This window comes from Delphinus delphis, chromosome 19 (genome assembly GCF_949987515.2).
Source record: "Delphinus delphis chromosome 19, mDelDel1.2, whole genome shotgun sequence".
NCBI classification, from domain to species: Eukaryota; Metazoa; Chordata; class Mammalia; order Artiodactyla; family Delphinidae; genus Delphinus; species Delphinus delphis.
In genome coordinates, this window is record NC_082701.1 from 5846632 (window position 1) to 5853887 (window position 7256).

The window sequence follows — 7256 nt, forward strand, 5'->3', positions numbered from 1 at the left end:
GAGTCATCTGCAAACATCTGTTCCGTTCTCTCCATTTCCACTGCCATCATAATTTCCATCTGAACCACTGGAGTAATGCTCTAACTCTTTAGGCGACAGGACAGGATGGAATCACCTAGACAGGGATTGAAGACCAAGAAGAGACCAGTGCTAAGGCTTGAGCCTGGGTCCATCCAACGTGAAGACGTTACACAAAGGAAGAAGAGCCAGCAAAAGTGATTGTGGGGCTTCCCTGGTGGCGCAGTGGTTGGGAGTCCGCCTGTCGATGCAGGGGACACGGGTTCGTGCCCCGGTCCGGGAAGATCCCACATGCCGCGGAGCGGCTGGGCCCATCAGCCATGGCCGCTGAGCCTGCACGTCTGGAGGCCACGGGAGAGGCCACAACAGTGAGAGGCCCACGTACCGGTGAGGGGGTGGGGGGAGTGATTGAGAAGACAGGCCTAGTGAGGTAAGAGGAAAGCTAGTGGAGCGCGTTTTGAGAGAAATCAAAAGGCAACTGTGTCAACAAGGGGCAGGTCAGCCGTGCTGCTGAAAGGTCCAAAAACTGAGAAGTGACTACTGAAACTGACAAGATGGCGAGGGAGGTCTTTTCGTGGATGCAGTGATGATGCAAGGATCCCTAATGGATGGAGCTGGAGAAGAGAATGGAAGGCCTCTTGTGGAGACAGCAATGACCAAAGGTCAAGACCATCTGTTGTGATGAGGAAAGGAGAAATGGGCGGGGGCTGGAAGGAGACTGGGAGACAAAAGGGCATGATTATAAAATGGGAGACACTAGGGAATATTTCTGAGATAATGGGAACAATGTAGCTGAGAAGGAGAAAATTATAGAGGAGAGAGAAGGGGGTGAGATCTTTGAGAGGTGGGAGGGGTGAGGTCCAGAGTTAGATTTAGTAGATTTAACATGAGGACTTTCCTGATTACTTCTGTTTTCTCCATTCCTGTGGGAAGGCTCATCAGCTAGGGTGGAATGGTGGCAAAGGGGAAAAGACAGTGTAGGAGGCTTGAAGAGAAGTGAGAGCTTGTGTCAGAATCATTGGCTTTTCATCAAATACCTTTTATATCCTCCACAGCATCCAACACAGAGCTAGCTACAGCAGTAGGTACTCGAATACACACTAATTAAGGGTAACACGCTTGGAGTGCGATTTTTCGATATCACCCTTTTTAGTCACGGTGTTGAGAATGTGTGTAGCCCAGACATCCAAGCTCCCTCTATCAGGTGTGACGCCTGCCGGGCTATTTGTTGAAGGCAGGGTCTCAGTTATCTGCAAACAGTTAAGTCAAATAACCATCCCTTCTACGACAAATGTCACCTCCAGCTGACACAGGCTGATAGACATTGACGTGAAGATGTCAAGACTACCTCTCGCGAGGCTCTCTTATCCTGTTGGCATGTCAGCCAAGGGAAGGGCAAACACCAAATGTCTCAATCACACCGGGCAGCAGTGCGTAACTCGATCTTCTGTCCGGCCCCTCACACTCCTTTTTTTTTTTTTTTTTTTTTTACATCTTTATTGGAGTATAATTGCTTTACAATGGTGTGTTAGTTTCTGCTTTATAACAAAGTGAATCAGTTATACATATGTTCCCATATCTCTTCCCTCTTGCGTCTCCCTCCCTCCCACCCTCCCTATCCCACCCCTCTAGGTGGTCACAAAGCACCAAGCTGATCTCCCTGTACTATGCGGCTGCTTCCCACTAGCTATCTACTTTACGTTTTGTAGGGTATATATGTCCATGCCACTCTCTCGCTTTGTCACAGCTTACCCTTCCCCCTCCCCATATCCTCAAGTCCATTCTCTAGTAGGTCTGTGTCTTTATTCCTGTCTTACCCCTAGGTTCTTCATGACATTTTTTTTTTCTTAAATTCCATATATATGTGTTAGCATATGGTATTTGTCTTTCTCTTTCTGACTTACTTCACCCTGTATGGCAGACTCTAGGTCCATCCACCTCATTACAAATAGCTCAATTTCGTTTCTTTTTATGGCTGAGTAATATTCCATTGTATATATGTGCCACAACTTCTTTATCCATTCATCCGATGATGGACACTTCGGTTGTTTCCAAAGCTTTGCACAGCAAAGGAAACCATAAACAAGACCAAAAGACAACCCTCAGAATGGGAGAAAATATTTGCAAATGAAGCAACTGACAAAGGATTAATCTTCAAAGTTTATAAGCAGCTCATGCAGCTCAATAACAAAAAAACAAACAACCCAATCCAAAAATGGGCAGAAGACCTAAATAGACATTTCTCCAAAGAAGATATACAGATTGCCAACAAACACATGAAAGAATGCTCAACATCATTAATCATTAGAGAAATGCCAATCAAAACTACAATGAGATATCATCTCACACCAGTCAGAATGGCCATCATCAAAAAATCTAGAAACAATAAATGCTAGAGAGGGTGTGGAGAAAAGGGAACCCTCTTGCACTGCTGGTGGGAATGTGAATTGGTACAGCCACTATGGAGAACAGTATGGAGGTTCCTTAAAAAACTACAAACAGAACTACCATATGAGCCAGCAATCCCACTACTGGGCATATACCCTGAGAAAACCTCACACTCCTTTTACTGACACAGTCTATCCTTTACCAGATCAAATTTCCCTTTCTTTGCTTTGCCCTCTGTTAATTCGTTGTCAGATTCCTCTCCGTTTTCTTTTTCTACCATCTTGCTTTCTCCCTTGCCATTTCTCCTAGCTGAGCCCGAGTTAAATTTATTTTAATTTTCCTCAGTTACTTTGGCTCTTCCATTTATCATCTCTCCTCTGGTGTGCCCAGCCCCCATTCCCCCCTCATCCTATGAGAAAACAGCCTTCCCTCCAACATCATCCGAGTACAGGCAGATGTAAGACTCAGCAGGTTCACGCTTCATACTGCACTCTGACAGGCCAGAGACACAGCTACCTTCCCTAAAAGAAGAGGCATTGAAACAAGGCCTCGGAGGGGGTGTGACATAGGTGAAAACTGTCTTACTGCTTTTAGCATTTCAGCTGTTAGGCAACTGATGGCAAAAGATTCTTTTGCCTTTTCCAATGCGTCCTTTGAGCAGATACTTTGTGATTATGTGACATATATGTATGACGCCATTCACTCATTTTGCAAATATTTATTGAATCATTTAGTCAGGGAGCCAAGGTCCAGATGCTAGACCACATAATGCATGAAAGGAGGAGGACGTGGTATCTGCAAAACTCTGTTTTCAAAAAACCATTCTATTTTAGGCATGATGCGGGCTTGCTTGCTACATTTCTATTAGCAAGTAGGGAGAAATCCGCCCCCTCAATGTTCTGAGTGAGATAACAGTGCTGATGGGCCCAGAGAAAGTGCAACTATCAGAACTTGCTCCCAGTTTTAAAAGAGGGCCCTTGAGCATGCAGACAACTTGCCTCCCAGGCATGGCCACCCCATGTGTCATCTGTCCCCCAAATCACTGGAGAGCCGCTCCAGCTTGGGTCCCCCAACTGCCTGTACTTGTTTTTCTTTTTTTAATAAATTTATTTTTTAAATTTATTTTTGGCTGCGTTGGGTCTTCGCTGCTGTGCGCGGGCTTTCTCTAGTTGCTGCGAGCCAGGGCTACTCTTCTTCTCGTTGCAGTGGCTTCTCTTGTTGTGGCGCACGGGCTAGTTGCTCCGCGGCATGTGGGATCTTCCTGGGCCAGGGCTCGAACCCGTGTCCCCTGCATTGGCAGGCGGATTCTTAACCACTGCGCCACCAGGGAAGTCCCTGCTTGTACCTGTAAAGCCCCACCTTTGGGCAAAGGGCAGGAGGCAGTGTGGGTACCATCTGAATTTTGCTTCAGAATTGTTTGGCTCTTCTGCCTCTTGATGTTCTGAAATTTTCTTTGAAGCTAACGATACAACAAAGATCAAGGACTGTAGAGTCAAACTAACTGGGATCTGAAGACACACTCAGCCGCTGGCTACCTGCGTAATCTCAGGCGGACGCCTTGGTCCTGCTGAACCTTGTTTTACCAATCAAATGAGTGTAAGACCAACTATGCTATAGAATTATTGCGAGAATTAAAGATATATGCGGAGTGCCTAGGTGGTGCTCCAAACTACAGCTATATTATATAACTGGCAGAATGCCTAGGTTTGACTTCAGAAGCCCAGGGTGATCTACATGGAATCTCTTGAACTTAAATACTGGATGCTTAAAATTCTACCAAAAAAGATTTAACGTGAAAGGAAGAAAATCTGACATCAAGACTGCCACAAGATACACACATACGCACTCATCTCTAAGCCAAAATTAAAAGATGGCAATAAAACGAGGAGGTGCCTCTTACTTGTGCGCCTCCCTGAGACAAAAAAAAAAAAAAAGACGGTTTCTCATCTCTGCCCCTGGTTCAGCCCAGTGCCCTGCCCAGCTGCTGAAGCTGAGCTCTTTCCCCACATCCTGGTTTTATGGGGCGACAATGCAGAAGGCGCAAGAAGGAAGGGCTGCCTCTTCAATGCCGGGGGAATGGGAAAGCAGGTGTGGAGAATAAAGAGTCAAAGACACAGAGCTTTCACAGCACCCAGGCAAGAAGCCGGTGTGGTAACAGCCTCTGTTAGGCACTTGGATCTGCGAGCAGAAGAGCAACAGTGGCATCTTCAGGGCAGCCCGGTGAACTTGGCTAGGGAAGCAGAGAGAAGGGGTAGGGAAAGCCCTGCCTTCAGAACACACTCTGCGGTGATGTCAGCTGACGAGCTTGCCTTTCCTCTACCTGAAATGACAGGTGTGTGTGCAAGTGCCCGCCCCCCCCCACCCCGTGCAAACCCTAGCTGACTGTTCACATTCCTCCTTCTTGCCGTTTGAAAGAGGCCAGCCAAACTCTCGTGGAGCTGGAAATTCGGGGAGTCTGGGTCAGTTAGGGTCTCTAAGGCAAGCAATTGAAAGTGTTTTTGCTTTTCAAAGAAATGAAATTTATCGAGAAGATATCAGACGACTCATAGAATCTCTGGGAAAGTTGGGGAACCCGGCTCAGTGAACAGACAGGGACAAAGGGAAGCTAACCTTCAGAACCCAGTCAGAACACGCCTCAGGGCAATTCTGGTGAGGACACCATTCTGGTCACCCATAGCTGTCACCAGCACCACCGCTGGCACTGGCAGCTGAGCGCTGCAGCTGGATTCAATGTCTCTGCTGCCCCTGGAGACTGGATGTTTGCAGGGGACGCCTCTGTCACCATCAAAACGAAGTCTCCACTGTCCCTGTTCCTTGACATCACTAGCTCTCCATCTATAAAGTCCTAGGTGGGACTTGCCTGGTGGCCCATTGGTTAAGAATCCGCCTGCCAATGCAGGCAACACAGGTTTGAGCCCCGGTCCAGGAAAATCCACGTGCCGCGGAGCAGCTAAACCCGTGAGCCACAACTACTGAAGCCCACGCGCCTAGAGCCCATGCTCTGCAACGAGAGAAGCCACCGCAGTGAGAAGCCCACACACCGCAATGGAGGGCAGCCCCCGCTCGCCGCAACCAGAGAAAGCCTGAACACAGCAACGAAGACCAATGCAGCCAAAAATAAATAAATAAATAAATGAAAAATAAATGAAAAGTATCTTTATTAAAAAAATAAATAAAGTCCTAGGTGGTTGTGTCTGATTGGCTGATCCCAGCTCAGCTGTAAGGGGAACAGATCTTGCCGTAAGGCGGTAATTTTCTCAAACACAGAAAAGAGGTTCTGCAGGTGCTGGGAAGTCAAACACGAACAAGTGTCCCTACAGAATGGCACTGCAGTGACAGCAAAGTGCAGACCTGCCACCAGGGAGTGCTCTGAGTTTGTGGGAAGTTGTGTGACAAAGTAGAAAAGGAATTCAGAGTTCTAGGTCTAAGGGCTGATTCTGTCCCTTAGTAACCATGTGACTTGGGCAGGAATAAACAAGCTTCTCTGGTTTTTTGTCATGCATAGAATAATTATTCCTACCTACTCTGCAGGGCTGAAGTGTATCGGAGCATTTTGTGGACAGGCTTTGAAAATGACACTGAGTAAAATCTGTTTGCCTCTCTGGGGCCCAGGTTATCCACCTGTAAAATTCCCTAGATCGTAGGGCTATTGTGAGGTAAACTAGAATATTATAAATGAATGATTTATTTACAGGATTCACCTCAAAATAATGGAGGTGGTGGGAGGGAGAGGGAGTGCGTAGGGATATACATGACACTGACCGTGACTTAGTAAGTGTAAAGCCCAGCTGGTGGGCCCATTATACCATTCTCTCTACATTAGTGTGGATATGAAATCTTCAATAATAAATGCTTTTTTTTCATGAAGGGTCTTGGAAATACTTAGAAGAGACAGGCCACACTCTCCAAGTTTCATTATCACTGAGTCAGTGTTAGGCGTCCTCCCCCCAACCCGGCTCCCTTGCCCCATCCCCAGGCGGTGTTTTCTCAGGCATTTAGGTCGTTTCCTTACTGCCCACTACGCTCCTCTCCAGACTGGTGCCAGTGTAAGGTTATATCAGGGAAGACATCTTTGATGGTATAACACTGGTTTGAAACACAAAACGAAAACCCCAAAATAAGCAACAACAAAAGAAAACCAGAAGCAAACGAGCGCGCGCGCACACACCCCTTAAGAGAGAGCCTGTGCCGGCGCTCAGGCCCGGTCCAGAGCATCTGTGAAGCTACTTTCCAACGAACAAAAACGGACTCACGCTTCCCTTTTCCTAACATTGCATTCGGTGGATGTCCAGAGTAAATAACGAATAACAAGGACGCCCCAGAAGGCTGCACGCCGAGAGCCAGGGGTGAGGGTCCCGCACCTACGGTCAGCATTGCGCGCCCACCCGGCTCCCCAGCCCGCCCAGGACACAGGGGCGGCCGAGGGAGCCTAGGCGAAGGGGACCGGCCGAGAGTGCAACTGCGCCGTCTCAGGAGAAGGACTCCTGTCCCGGGGCCGCGATAGACCTAGCAAGGGACCCGAGCATCCCGAGAAGGCGTTTCAATCAGACCGCGGGCGCTTGGTTATAATTACCTCCAACTTGGGAAGGCTCCACCCGCGCTGGGAGGGGCTTCAAATCCACTAGAGGCTGGACCCGCAGAGGAACCGCCAGCCTTCGCGAATCAACCACCACACAGTTTCCTTTTAAAAAAGTGCCGCCCATCGGCGGTCCCGCCCCTCGGCAGCCCCCGAACAAGCGTGGCCCTCAGCGGGCCGGAAGCGCTTCCGCCCCCAACCAAGATGGCCGCCGGGCGGCGCCCCCCCACCCCCCCCCCCGGGCGGAAGTAGCCTGTTGGGCGGCTGACGAGTC